Raw genomic sequence first — 14,454 nt, forward strand, 5'->3', positions numbered from 1 at the left:
CGGAAGGTGTACACGTGCCCAAGTGGGAATCGGCAAAGGCAGAGCCTAATGGACCGAGAAAACGATAAAGTAACAGCTATGACAGGCCGAGCATTCGCGTATACAGCGGAGAAATCAGGATTAAAAGCAGCGCCAGCCGGTGCAGTGGCATCAGAAAGAACTAAAGAAACCAAACAAGCAATAACAAATTCCGCACGCAGAATCAGCGCGCATGGGCAGGTCGCTCTCTATAAAGGCGGCCGTGAGCCAAGCATAACCACTCAGACAGATTAGACAAGACCACGGCGACCGCCCGGCAGTTACGAAAAACTAGAAAATGCTCAGCGCATGGTGGGGGGTAATTGAAGCCTCTCCCTGGCAGCGTCGTGAGCCATGCGGTTGCCTTGTGCGCCGGAAGTATGTCCCGGAGTCCAAACAATGCGGATTTTGAATCCTTCCATTTGTAGGTCTCGTACTGTGGTCAGAATATTTGTCGCCGTAGTGTTCGGGGAAAACGGACGATTCAATTCACGGACAGCAACGTAGGAATCCGTGATAATGCGAAATTTCTTCGCGGTGAGGTAGGCGGAACGGTCATAAATTTGCCGGGTGGCTGCCAGAATGCCCAGAAGTTCTACTTCTTCGTCGAGGCCGTGCGTGTTGGAAATTTGCCGGGATCCGTTCAATTCTGGCAAGTCTGTAGATGTCCAGGCAATAGCGCCGTCATTCCATTCTAAGACGCGTCGGTGAAATGTCAACTTCGTCGCCGGCCTTGCCATCTAGGAGCGTGCGAACGTAGTGTTCGCGTACTCTTCGGTTAGTGCGCCGGATTGGGCGTCGGCGTGGAATACCGATGGAGGGGCGTTCCCACGGAGGGATTGCTGGCGGCGAATCGGTGCTGTCAGAGTCGCTATTTAGGTGGTCCCATTTCTGCAGTCTTTTTCATTGGGGCGAATGGTCCAGATGATATTGAAAACGTAGTTTGGTCTCTTCGATGAGGTTAGTGAGAGGCGGAAGGGGAACTGCTTCGTGGAGAGTATCTACCCGGGTGAAGGAGGGGAGGCCGGTAATCGCACGGAGAAGGTGCCGATTCATCTTGTGAAGAGCATTAATATGTGACTGTCGCAGTTCACAGATCGGGAAGCCGTAAGTGAAACGTCCATGTGCCACGGCACGGGCGAGCATAGTACAGGCTGCTTGGTGCACTCCTCCATATTTATTAGATAGCCGTGTAACTAGGTGTAAGGTGGAGCGCCAGGATTTCTGAAGTTAGGCCAACCACTGTTTTGGACTAGTGCAGCTGCTGACTAGAACGCCCAGCCGTCGAATTGTACCGTTGCGAGAGTCAAGGAGTGTATCCCCCACTTGAAGGGAAATAATCTGTTCCGTATTTGTGTCACCTTTACCATCTACGCTGAGCAGTTTTCAGCTACGGCTCCTCAAGTAAGAAAGCAGGAAGCGTTTGCAAGATTAAACACCGGTTGGCATCCTTGCACCGCTCAAGCCCTTCTCGCGTCCGGGTGAGGTATTCGCGAATAAAGTAAAGTGTATGCAAATGCAGCGTATACACCACACATTATACATAAGTGGTCAGCCCCAGCAGGCTCTCAATTGCACCGATGCCCCCATTGTAATACTGATTCCATACCGAATCTCTTCCACTTAATTTGGCTCTGTCCTGTATTCGCCCGTAACCGCCATCAGCTGCTAACAGTAGGTCCTGCACCTGTGACTGAACTGGAGCACGTTATTCGTGTCCGTGACGACCCCGCTACTTTAGAAATAACAACGCAGTACGCTCTTGAAAACGGTCTTTACAAATTGGTGTAGCGGTCTCACAGACCCTCTCGGACTGACCTTACTTATCCACGTCCGATGTCAACAGCGACATTGCCACTCATGACTTAGTGAACTGTGCCTTCTGTGAATTAGACCTCAAGACTAGAACTGTGTGCATTGTGTGAATTGTGACCTTTCGCTTTCTCCTCCGCTTCCCATCCTCACTTCCCCGCAGGGCCTTATGGCCTCTCGTCTTTAATAAAGTGTTTCACTCACTCAGCGCACGCATGTGCGTGCCTCGCGCGGAACGCCGAGCGACCCCGGTGAATGTTTGTCAAGCCGAGCATACCAACTTAGGGAAATTGGCAGATTGGCCAAGATGCCATGCCCTCCCCCGTCCCCCCCCCCCCCCCTTCCCCGCGTTCGCCGTAATCACGGCAACACTTGCTCGGAACGAGCAAGACACGTCATAGCGTTCACCCCTCCAAGGTATTTCGAATATTTATCATTTCCATAAAATAAAAGAAGCTCACACTTATAGCTACAATGGACTAAAGGTCGTCACTGCAGCAAAAAAGAAGCAAATTGTCTGCAATCGTGAACGTAAACCTCCGGGATGGTCGGGAAGGTTGAGTACAGGTTCGCTACCTTTAAGTCTCACGGATTAGTGTGACCTTCCTCCATTTTTTTATTTCCACAGCGGCCGATGAACATGCCTCTAGGTTCGTGTGTATTGAAGTACAAAGGAAAATTATTCCAAAACGATACATACCTTCTTGCCTGCTCGCAACAAGGTACGCGTATCCATTCTATCTATGGTTGAGTGTTTAGCCAGGAGTGTTCGGGCGAATTACACCACAATTAGGAACATTTCCAGAATTAAAATTGTGTAATAATAACAAATAGTACTCTTCTGTGGGTCACCTTGTAAGAGTTCATCTTTTTTGTGCCCACGAAAAGAGGCCATTTTACCGTTGCTCGAAACAATAGAAATGTGTGGCAATTTTCCGAGCGGCTACCGCCCCCCGAAATCAAGTGCTTCAATGGCGATTGTTTTCGGACATATTAAGAGGCAATAGCCGACAAGGATGAGAGCTCAATCTATTGTCAAGCTCGAGGACGAATACCACGGAGCAAGATAACGAACACTATCCATTCTCCGTCGATAGCTCGGCCCTGGAAAAAACTTCCTGGCGTCTTTGCAGTTTAGCTTGAGTCGAGCTAATCTAGATAGGTGCTTTAATCGAATTCTTCAGACATCACACGTGATTCGCAGATACATCGGCCCTGAAAAAAATTACACCATCTTCCCGCGGGGAACCCTGATGAGGATGCGAAGCATCGTGGCGGTTCCGTGTGGTTCCATTGTGTTGCCGTTATGTTGAGTGATCTGGTTTTTACTAGCGCCAGAGGGAATTCCGCGTCTGGGTCCACACCGGTGGCAAAGGCACGCAAGTGCTGTTGTGTTACGGTGAGTAAGCGGTGGTTCTCGAGGCGCCGGAACTCGTCCATCATGTTCTTGTCGATGTTGTCTCTGTGGTAGAATCGGTAGTCTCCGTCAGCTTTGGTGAGATAAAGTTTGTTGACATTGGTGCACCGGCTGAGAGCAATGTACACGCCCTCCTCTTCACAGCTTTGTCTTTTCGTTCTTCTTCTCTTCTTCGGCGGTTCCCCTACGGGAAGATGACGACGGTGGTTGAACGCGAACCTATCTCATGATGGATTCTTTGGTTGGCCAATCCCTATGGGCATCCTGCCACAATCAGCATCAGAGGCGCTGCGGACGGGGCTGGTTGAGCTGCAAGGCGCGTGGCGCTTCCGCCACAGCTTTCCCACGGGAAATTCAGCATCCCCCTCTAAAGTTTTCAGTTCGTCGTTTCCGTTGACGTTCAGCTTCGCGTGCCTTCGTTGTATCAGTAGCTTCTTGACGTAGTTTGAATGAGTCAAAGACATAAGGCGCGTTCGCAGCACTTGTTCCAGTCCCGGATTTGTAGCGTCGTGGGAAGAGCACCGCGTACCTCCCGTTGCGGCCAGAGAGTCGTGGGATCGAAGCCGGGCGCCGCTAACTATGTCTTTTTTTTATAGTGTGGTATCGCGGAGCTGTGGGTGTAAGGGGGAGAGTTGCGCATGCGCAGTGAGCGTGTGGGCGGCGCCTCCATCAACGACGGAGGACCAGGCGAGCCTAAGAAATGCTCCGCATTTGAAATTCCTTGTGTGTTTGTCATTTAGCTAGAGTTGGGCCCATCTTCAGAAGGGGGTAGGAGCCGTTTTTACACATGTCACACACTGTCGTAGATATTTCAGCCCTGCGGAAACGTCCTTGTGTCTCTTTTACATAGCTAGACTTTCAGTCATCGGGATGGATGCTCTGAGCGAGTTATATTTTGTTACATCACCTTGAAAAGGCGTTCACAACGAAAATGTAGACGGCGTAAAAACAGCCAGTGCGCTGACCGACAAACAAATTTACATTCACAAAAAGAAACATAAACACAAATGTTCGGCACATAGCTGCTCGCGTCACAGATTGCTATCCAAAGAAACGGTGTCGTTTTTAGATAAATGTAATGATTACTGTGCATAATGAGCTTCTAATTATGAGTTCCTTGTCTGTTGTGATTTTACGTACACTGGATGGATACTAAATTAAACAAACTACCCTTTCTGTCTCTATGAGCCGCCAAAGGTGATACGTTCTTGTTGCAATGCAATATTCTTGATCATTATTTCACTAAACACCACGTCGTCCGTTCGATATAACTTTCCCAACAAGACTGCCGAACACCACGCCCGAATCCTGTGGCACTCTAAAATTCCACTGTAAAATATTCACAGTTTAGTTTGCGTGATTCTTGTGGATATCTTATATACAACCCCCCGGGGGTTGCTCAGTGACTGAAGAATTGGTATGGGAGCCCAATGGTACGGGTTCGATTCCACCGCGGAGGACTTCTTTCGGATCGGTGCCAAAATGAGAACGCCCGCAATAATACAATCAGCGGCATGTTAAACCTGATGTCCAGGGGATGAAAACAAATCGTGAGCATTGCACTACGGAGCGACTCTAAGCATTGGTGTAGCTTGAGCGCATAAAATCTCAAAATTTGAATTTGATACTTGATATCTGACAGGCGATACCTATTAAAGAATTTGACACTATACGACAGAATATCCACCATCGTTTTTACCGTGGCGCTCACCAGCGCTCACTCTGTAGCAGAGCGCAAGCATACGCGCCTGCAACACTACTGCGCATGTCACGGCTACAGACGGCGCTTATCAGCTCGCATGTATAAATGCTTGCGCGGTGTTCAATAAAGCCTCTTTGCTTCCCAGCTGCTTGCCTAAACACATGGTGCCAGAAGTGGGGTCGGCGTTTCAGTTCTGCCGTCTGCTACGTTTACCAAGTAGTAGGATGGAGGCGTAATCCTTGAAGCTTTCCTGGTGCACAAGCGATGACTACAACACTCCTTCCACCACCGAAGCCCCTTTACACGACAGGTGACGTGCTTCACAACTGGAACGTCTGGAAAAGTGAGTTCGAGCTTTTCGCCACTGCAACCAAGCTAAAAGAACAAGATGCAGATGTGCAAACGGCAACGTTTCTCATGGCAATTGGTGAAGAGGCGCGGCGGCCTTTTTATACCTTCACCTTCGAAAGTGACGATTAGAAAAAAGACTTGAAATTTCTGATGCAGAAGATCGAAGCTCATTTCAAGCCGGCAACAAACCTAACTTTCAACGAGTTTCGTTTTGGCTCTAAAAATCAACATGAAGGCGAATCATTTACTGATTGGCTAACCGAGCTAAAAACGCTCGCGAAGAGTTGTGAATTAGAAGAACTTGAAGAGCGACTTTTGCGCAGCAGAATAATACTGGGTATTAGGGACAAAGAGGTGCAGCAAAGGCTCATCGCGGAAAACCCTTCCTTCGCCAAAACAGTTGAAATGTGCCGGGCCAGAGAGCAGAGTAAAGAACAAATCGCCGAGATTCCAGCCACAGCGGAACGATCGCCAGTTTCGTCAGAAATACACGCTATAAAAGCAGGTAGCCCACCCTGCTCCAGATGCGGCCTGGAGCAGCACAAAGCTGGAAAATGCCCCGCCATAGGCAGACAGTGCAAAAAGTGTGGTCGCCGAAACCATTTTGCGAGGATGTGTCGCTTTGCGGACGCGAAAACGTGGTCACAAGGGCGCTATGTACTATCGCGCCCAATTTAACTCGCAACAGGCGAGCGGCCGCCGCAGCTGCTCCCCGGGAGGCGGTGGCGCCTTGCAGCGAAGCATTCGAGAAGTAAAGGGAGAGGGGTCCGCTGTTCCGAAACCCATCGGCATCCCCCGTGCGCACCATTGCTGGCTTCTTTCCTTTGCGTCTGGTATAAATTTTTGCCTCAGAAATTTTCGGGGTGGCTTACCGCATCACCAGCGATAATTTTTATCATTGGATGCAATGCCCTTCTGCGCATTTGCGCAAGCCTTCCAGTTTGGCAATAATAGGGCGTCGCGAAATACCGATAACGTTCAATCTTCCACACAAGTAAAGATATCTGAAACACTGGCTGACCGCATTTTTTTTTATTTACTGCGTCTGCCTCTAGTTCTGACAATGCCTCACGGTGCGGAATGCACTATTATGCTTTCAGCTACGTCACTGATGGCCACTGCGCCACTATGTTTGCCTTACCACAATTCTGGAGTCGCAAGGCTGCGCCAAGCTGAAATACATCGGGCAGCTTCATGCGCACCGCATTCGGAGCGCGAAAGGCAACAGAGCACAAGGGGGATGCCGATGGGTATCGGAAGAGCGGACCCCTCTTCCTTTACTTCTTGAGTACTTCGCTGCAAGGCGCCACCGCCTCCCGGGGAGCAGCTGCGGCGGCCGCTCGCCTGTTGCGAGTCAAATTGGGCGCGATAGTACACCAAGTGGAAGTGGCTAGTCATGAGGACGAATATTTTCTTGAAACGCTTCAAGTTAACGCACTTTCCAGTCGTGAACAGTGGTCGGCAACCTTACTTATCGAAGGCACCGCCGTCCAGTGTAAGATAGACACCGGGGCGAACTGCTGTGTCATGTCGGAAGCTGTGCTGCGAACAATAACGGCTGCGCGCACGCAGAAATGTTCCGCCACATTGCGCACGTTCTTCGGACACACAGAACAGGCTGCAAAGAAGATAAACCTCGCTCTCTCCTACAAAGCACAAAGCACTGAGGCAAGTTTTTTCGTGGTGCGGCCAAATGTGCAGGTTACCTTGGGCGGAGACGTTGCTCAGCGACTGGGCCTGATAACCCGCATAGCGACGCTCAACGCCGAAGATTCTCAAGATTGCACTAAGGGGTTTGAAGACGTCTTTCAGGGCGGGTCAACTTAAAGGCGTCACGTATCATATGCAACTGAAGCCCGAAGAGATACCAACCATAAAGTCGGCCAGAAGAATCCCGGTCGCCCTTCAAGAGCCTGTGAAAGCAAAGCTCGGCGAGATGAAACGCGACGGCGTCATTGCAAAGGTAACAGAGCCTTCGTTATGGTCCAGCTACATGGTTGTAGTAGTCAAGAATGGCAAAGTGCGTATATGTTTAGATCCGTCAGATCTGAACAAAGCCATTCTCAGAGAGCACTACCACATGCCTACTTTAGAAGACATACTTCCACGTTTGCATGGTGCCAAGTACGTTTCCGCGCTGGATGCTTGATCAGGATTCTGGCAGGTTTGTCTTGACGAAGAAAACTCTTCTTTATGCACCATGAGCACTCCCTCTGGACGATACAAGTTTTTGCGCATGCCGTTCGGCGTTGCATCGGCCCCAGAAGTTTTTCAGCGAGCTATGCACGAAGTAGTCGATGGTTTGACCGGCGTAGTTGTCGTCATGTACGATTTATTAGTTTGGGGAAGCTCCCGGTAAGAGCATGACAAAAATCTAGCTGCCTTGCTTACACGATGCCGGGAACACAACCTGAAGCTGAATAAGAAAAAGTGCCGTTTTTTGCAGTCCCAAGTGCGCTACATGGGCTACGTACTTTACCCGCAAGGCCTTCACCTGGATCCCGACAGGGTGGACGACATAATGACAGTACCGCCACCCAAGAACCGTAAGGAGCTCCAAGTATTTCTCGGCATGATCAACTTTGTTTCACGGTTCATCCAAAATATGTCCGTGACAACCGCCCCGCTACGGGAGCTATTAAAGAAGGACACCGCGTAGTTGTGGACAGATGCACAGGAAGAGAGCTTCCAAGCATTGCGCGCTAGTCTTGGCACAGCCCCTGTCCTGGCTTTCTTTGATCAAACAAAACCTGTGAAGCTCTCGGTAGATGCCACCAGCCAGTATGGTGTAGGCGCCGTTATTTTGCAAGAACACCCAATTGCCTACTCGTCACGTTCCCTGACCGAAGCGCAACAACGGTACGCGCAAATCGATAAAGAAACCTTACCCATAGTTCATGGCTGCGTCACATTCCGGGACCACATTCTTGGCCAACCGGAAGTAATGGTGGAATCGGACCACAGGCCGCTGGCAGTAATATAAAACCCAAAAGGAAATATGCCGCCTTACGGGGAGGTCTAATTCGGCAGTGACGCGTACAGTAAAAGCATTCAAAGAAAATGAAGGCAGGATTGCTGACGCCTCCCGCAGTGGACGGCCGAGAGCCACCGAAGAAGCAGCAGATCATCTGATCGTTGCCGCTGCCGTGGACGATCCCTACTTGACCGCCCAAGAAATTAAAGAAGAGCTTGGCCTCAACGTATCTTGCGACACCATTCGAAGGAGACTCAAAGAAGCCGGATTGAAGAATTGCGTCGCGGCACAAAAGCCTTACCTAACCGACAAACAGCGCCTGCAGAGGTTCGAGTTTGCTCGAGATATGAGCACTGGGCTTTCAATGACTGGGGCCAAGTCATCTTTACCGATGAATCGACGTTTTCCACACGTTGGGACCAGCAGCAGCGTGTTTGGCGGCCTGTTTAATGCAGGTATGGCTCGAATGGTCGTCTTTGACACAACTTTGTGAAAATGTGACATAGAAACGAGAATCTTAAAATGAATAATAGGGATCCTCGTCGTGCCTTCGGCGAGCATTTTAATGCTCAAATAAATGTTAGGTAAATTACTGCTGCATTTGTTTCACCAACCATTAATGAGAGCCATCTCTTTAGGAGCACTGCTGCTACATGGAGTTTTTTTCTGTTACCATAGCAAATGTTCTCAGTAGCACTTGCTTTTCGATACAGTAAAGAGTCATAACAGGTTTAGTGTTGACCGTTTCGTTCACACACACCGGCTTGTTAGAACGATTATTCTCTTTGAAGGTAAAAGTTTTACTTTCTCCCATGCTATGTACAGTAATTCTTTCTTCGCTCTATTCTTAGGTACCGACCGGAGTACACAAAAAGTGTTCTGTCCAGTGGCCGCTGCAGTGTCTCCGTCTGGGAAGCCATCAGTAAAGAAGGACTTGGCCCACTCGTACGAATAATTGGGACCTTCAATGCCCAATCATACTGCGACATTATCAAGGACAAGTTAGTGCGATACGCATTGGACGGCTCCTTTCCGGTTGGTCTCTACTGGCTGCAGCACGACCGCAGCCCGGTGCATACGGCGCGTGCGGCTGAAGCCACTCTGGACTCTTCCGGATTGCTGAGGCTAGCGTGGCCTCCGAGCTGCGCAGACCTAAACCCGATAGAGAATGTGTGGGGTTTGATAAAAAGGCGTCTCGCTGCCCGAAATCTGCGAGCCCCAAACGCTGATGCTCTGTGGCATATTATTCAAGAAGAATGGGAGTCACTGAGCTCTGCGCCTGAAACTGTTAGGGCTCTGTACGAGTCGATGCCGCGGAGAATCGCAGAAATGATTTATGTAGAAGGCAACTTCGCCGGTTATTAATTCGCGCAAAAGGTTGTCGGCCTATAATTTTTTTTAGCAAGGACATCGTTTAAAATATACCGTATTCTCCATCAACTATTGTTTGCTTCTTGTTTACATCTGCGAATGCCTTGGTAATGCTTCACCTACGCAGTCATCCTTGGGTGCATCATGTCTAACATCTCACGTTCGGAGCCCCCATGGACGGTCAATGGCGTGTACATTCTGCATTGAATAGGTAAGCATTATGGCAAAATAAATTACAGTTGTAGAAGTGGCACTTTTCTGATAGCGGAACGCGAAAAGGAACCATGTTGCGTACGGTGGGAGCAAGTGGAAGTAAATTACGGACCCAGATGAGTGCGAAGCGCGTTTACGGGCCTTGACTTTAACGGAAAACAAACTCAGAACTATTCAGTAAGAGGAAATACTCCAGTTTGTACGTAAAATGTTTCCTGTGAGGACATGGAGGTGCACCGATTATTAGCGGCGGAACACACACCTAAGTTCATTTCAAAAGAAATGGGGAAAATCTAGAGCCCTACCACGCTGTGGTGAAGGATAAGTCGAGCAAGGCGGATTCCAAGAGTTCACAAGAGAAACAGGTTGTTTGTAAGAGTGGCGCTGACTTCCTAGTTTTTCAGATGAATGGAAGTAATACGGACTAACGTTCTATTCTACAAAACAAACACTGGGCTGAAACTCGGTCGCGAAACGTTGTAGTCGTCTCAGTGGCAATTATCATTACAATTATCATGTAATTTGTTTTTGGGGTAGTTCCGACAAAACAGGAGTTATAGACGTTTTCTTAACCACACCTCCTCCTTAGACTGCCATGTATTGACAACAGATAGTAATTCTGTATAATTTACAGCTTCACTATAAACTAACGACAAGTAAATGTGATTCGGCGTGATGCACGTCGTTCTCGCAGCCCATTTCAGTATAATTTTTTTTACATGATACCTACGTTAGATTCAGAGCTGGATCATACACCTGAAAGTTTGCTTTGCCGCAAGATTGTTTTTGGCCACGCGACTTTTTTATATACAACCCGTCAACGCACGCCGTTTTCGTCAGAAGGTAGCATAAATAGCTCCTGTAAAATAAATTTACTCTTAGACCATCACATCACCTGGAAGATAAGATTTGTTCCGACAAGGTTGCGCGCCGCGCAAACAGTGTTCGCGGGCTACGTATTTTGTAGCTCCAGTGATAGGAGAACGACCGCGGTGGTCACACGGCGCCACAGCGGCGGCCGCGAATATCGGAAGCATGCCACGGGCAAGCGAGTGATGAGAGATGTCCGGTAACAAATAAAGGACAGGCATGCGCAAAGCGCTCCTAGAATGCCAGTTCCTTGAGCCTCGACCCGGCGCCCGCTGGCTGCAGATGGCGCAGCGATGCAGTTTTGCGCCGCTCGGCCGCGCGCTGCACATCCCGCAAAATTTTGCTGGCGACGGTACATGAGAGCTTGGTCCGAGCAGTGACAGCAACTTCATTGTCCTATTTTATTTTAGTGCGAGATTACGTTACCCAATCAAGTATGCGCATAGTTTTTTTTTTTTTTTTTTTTTTTTTGTCGAACAAAGTCGAATTCTCAAAGTCACATGCATCAAGTCACAGCATAGCAGACGGAAAGCAGCACACGTATCCACGCTATCGCGATGGCTTTTATTGTAAAAGGTACCCATCCAATTCATCTTTTTCCAAGAATCAGTGCACAAGTAACACCACTTGCACATAACGTGAATGTCACCTTCGCCATATCACAATATTCAAGTCTATCAGCACTCAGTCGGTGTTCTTAGCAAATCGCGGCTTTGTTTTACTCGAACACTTCCTCCTATTCTTATTGCATTGTCTCGCATGGCTTATTCAGGCGTTTTTCAACTCTTCTTTTCTTATGACCACAAATACGTGCGGATATAGCACTAACTACATACTATATTTCCGCTGAAATTCGACGTTTTAACGGCAGCAATGCAGTTTCAAAAGTGAAGGAACCTCACACTAACGCGCAAGAATTGAATGTAGCGATGCCGTACGCAACCTTCATGACTATCACGAAATTCTTATCAACGATTGGAGCCAATTTGCTTCTTCTTTGCGGCCGTGACGATTTTACTCCCTATTGCTGCTACAAGTGTGGGCTTATTTTATTTTTTTGGAAGTTATAATCATTGGATATAACCTTGGTGGGGCGTACGCTATGATGTGTTTTTCTAGTTCAAAGGAAATGGTGCCAGGATTAGGGTGAATGCTGAAGTCTTTCTCGTCCCGAGCAAGTGTTGGCACAAATATGGTGAATGCTGGAGTTTTTTTTCGCCAATCTTCGCCAATCCTCAAAACGGGTATGCCTGTCTTGACAAACGTCCGCCGGGTACGCTGGGTGGTCACAACGACGCACGCACACACGAGAGGGCTCGGTATTTGCTTGGTTTTGTTAACTGTCGGGCGGTCGCCGCGAAGCCGGCGCACACGCGCGCGCACTCGACAATTTCTTGGTATTTTCAACTGCGGACACCAACAATAAAGATTTGCTGAACAGCTCCGTTGTTAAATATCCAAACGTGAAGAAATTGCCCCTGTCTCTCTAAATACAAGCGGCTTTAGAACAAAGTGTATGGTGTTTTGTGGTTGCAACTTTTTTACCACCACACGTGTTGTTAATTGTTTCCTAATGAAAATAGAGCGAGCAGAATATGTCACGAGCCCAGCATTTAATGTACATGTAATATTATAGTAAAAATTTCAACAAATAAAGGAACTCTATGAAACTTCAACTTAAACGATGACCTTATGAATAGCTAGTCTACAACAACACAGTTGGGTTTTCTTGAGCGTTCCGAAGATATAAAAGAACAGGCTCTCATGGGAGGAGCATCATACCGAAATATTAATGCAGAGCATGTTATGGCAGGTATATTTCGAATGAATTGCAAAAAAGAAGTCAAATTGTGTGGGTTTATCTGGGGTACAAGGTGCGTCGTAACGGAGGGCTCCGGAATGAATATGACGACCTGGTGATCTTTAACGTGTGTCGAAATTTCGGCTCACGGGAGATTTTACTCTCCGCATTCACGTGAACAAAGGCCGGCACGGACAGGAATCGAAACCACGTTCTTGTGCTTAGCAGCGAAACGCCACTGAGCCACCGTGGCAGTTAAAAAATTGCACATTAGTTCAAGCATAAGTATACGGCAGCCGTGGCTTTTCGGATATCTCTGTTTTATTCCTAAAAGATTGACCACAATCAAACTGTTTGCACTAAATGCATTTTTCAGCTCAGCTAAGGCAAGCGCTGTGCCTATGAGGGTTCATTTTTTTTCAAGCACCAAAATTTGTGACTTCCCGTGTGCCTAAGACCGCTAGCGCAATCACAATTACGCAGCTTCTCAAAATTCCGTCCGCACAATTTCTGGAACACCCCACGCAGCAAGAGCAACTCAGGGGACGTACTACCGAAAAGCGTGCCTAGCTACCTCCAATGCATGAGAAACGGATCACACCAGTGTTGGTAAGGCCTAACAGGTCCAAAAGTGGGGCTAACACATAGATCTTTTCTGGAAAATATGGGAAGGTCGCACTACGTTCTACACACTAAAGGAGTAGGACAATAGGTTTGTAATTTAAATTGGCAGTTGAAAAGGCGGACTGATTTAGGCGATGTGATTTATTAACCCATCCGCATCTCTTTGTAGAGGAGACTGACCCGCATGCTCTCACGATGGCATACCTAATCAGCATCAATAAACTGTGGCCGCTATTTATTTAGCCAAGTATTGGAAACGCGGCTGTGTTTACAATGGAGTCCGTGTTTGAAGCATGCCGGCTCTCCGCTTAAAGCGGCGTTTTACCTGTGACTGCGAATGATACCTACTCAGCTGTGGTGCCATCGGGCAATGACAACTGTATTAAAGCCGAGTTCTTTGATGACAAGTTATATACATTACGTAAAAAGACTTGTTTTTTTGGCTCGTTTTGCGCGTAGGTTGACTTTGTCACGTTACCCAGGTGTGTGCGGCACTGGCTAGATCCAACTATCGATGGTGAAAACCGATTTAAAATAAGAAATAAATGCGTTAGGTATTGTGACAGGGTCGCTTGTTGAAGCTCCATGAATGTCGATAGGGCTTGGTTCCGTTGAACTCGGCAAGATGGAGCTCCAATTTCTTTTTTTGATTTGTTACCATCATGTTTTTCATTGTCACTTAGTAACAGAAATCTTTGGCGGTTTTAGTGTTAGCTCTTGGTTCCTCTTTCAGTTTATTGAACTCATTTAGTGACAGGAATTTCTGACGTCTGGACGAACGATGAAACCTTTATACGTGATGTGACGGTTGTAAGAATTCTCTGGTCAGCCGTGGCAGCCCAGCATTTTTCTTAGTTTTATCGGAACAAAACGGGTGATACAAGAATGTACAAGATTTTCAAAGGAAGAAACCAAATCGCTGACTTCCCCAGATGCGCTAAGCAGCTCAAAGTTTTCAAAGGAATCCCTTCGAACTGTCATGATAGTGTCGTTATCAACACGGTTAAATCCATGATCAGTTGAATACACAATACGGGGTTCCCTACATGATAGCGAAACGAAAACGGCTTTATGATCGGAAATCCCTTTAGTGACGAGGCAGTTAAACATGCTTTCTAGCAATGTTGGGCCGACAAAAGCTAAACCGAGAACTGCAGACTCTCTTGTAAATTCTCGAACAACTTGGGATAGTCCAAGAAACAGCAGCAGCTCTGTGTCTGTTAGAGAAGGAGGATCGCTTAGAGACAGGGTCCACCATCGAATTTCAGGCGCGTTACAGTCTCCCATGATCATTAGATGTA

The sequence above is a fragment of the Haemaphysalis longicornis genome, unplaced genomic scaffold (assembly GCF_048455015.1).
Source record: "Haemaphysalis longicornis isolate Haplotype H1 unplaced genomic scaffold, Haemaphysalis longicornis Haplotype H1 scaffold_214, whole genome shotgun sequence".
Lineage (NCBI taxonomy): Eukaryota > Metazoa > Arthropoda > Arachnida > Ixodida > Ixodidae > Haemaphysalis > Haemaphysalis longicornis.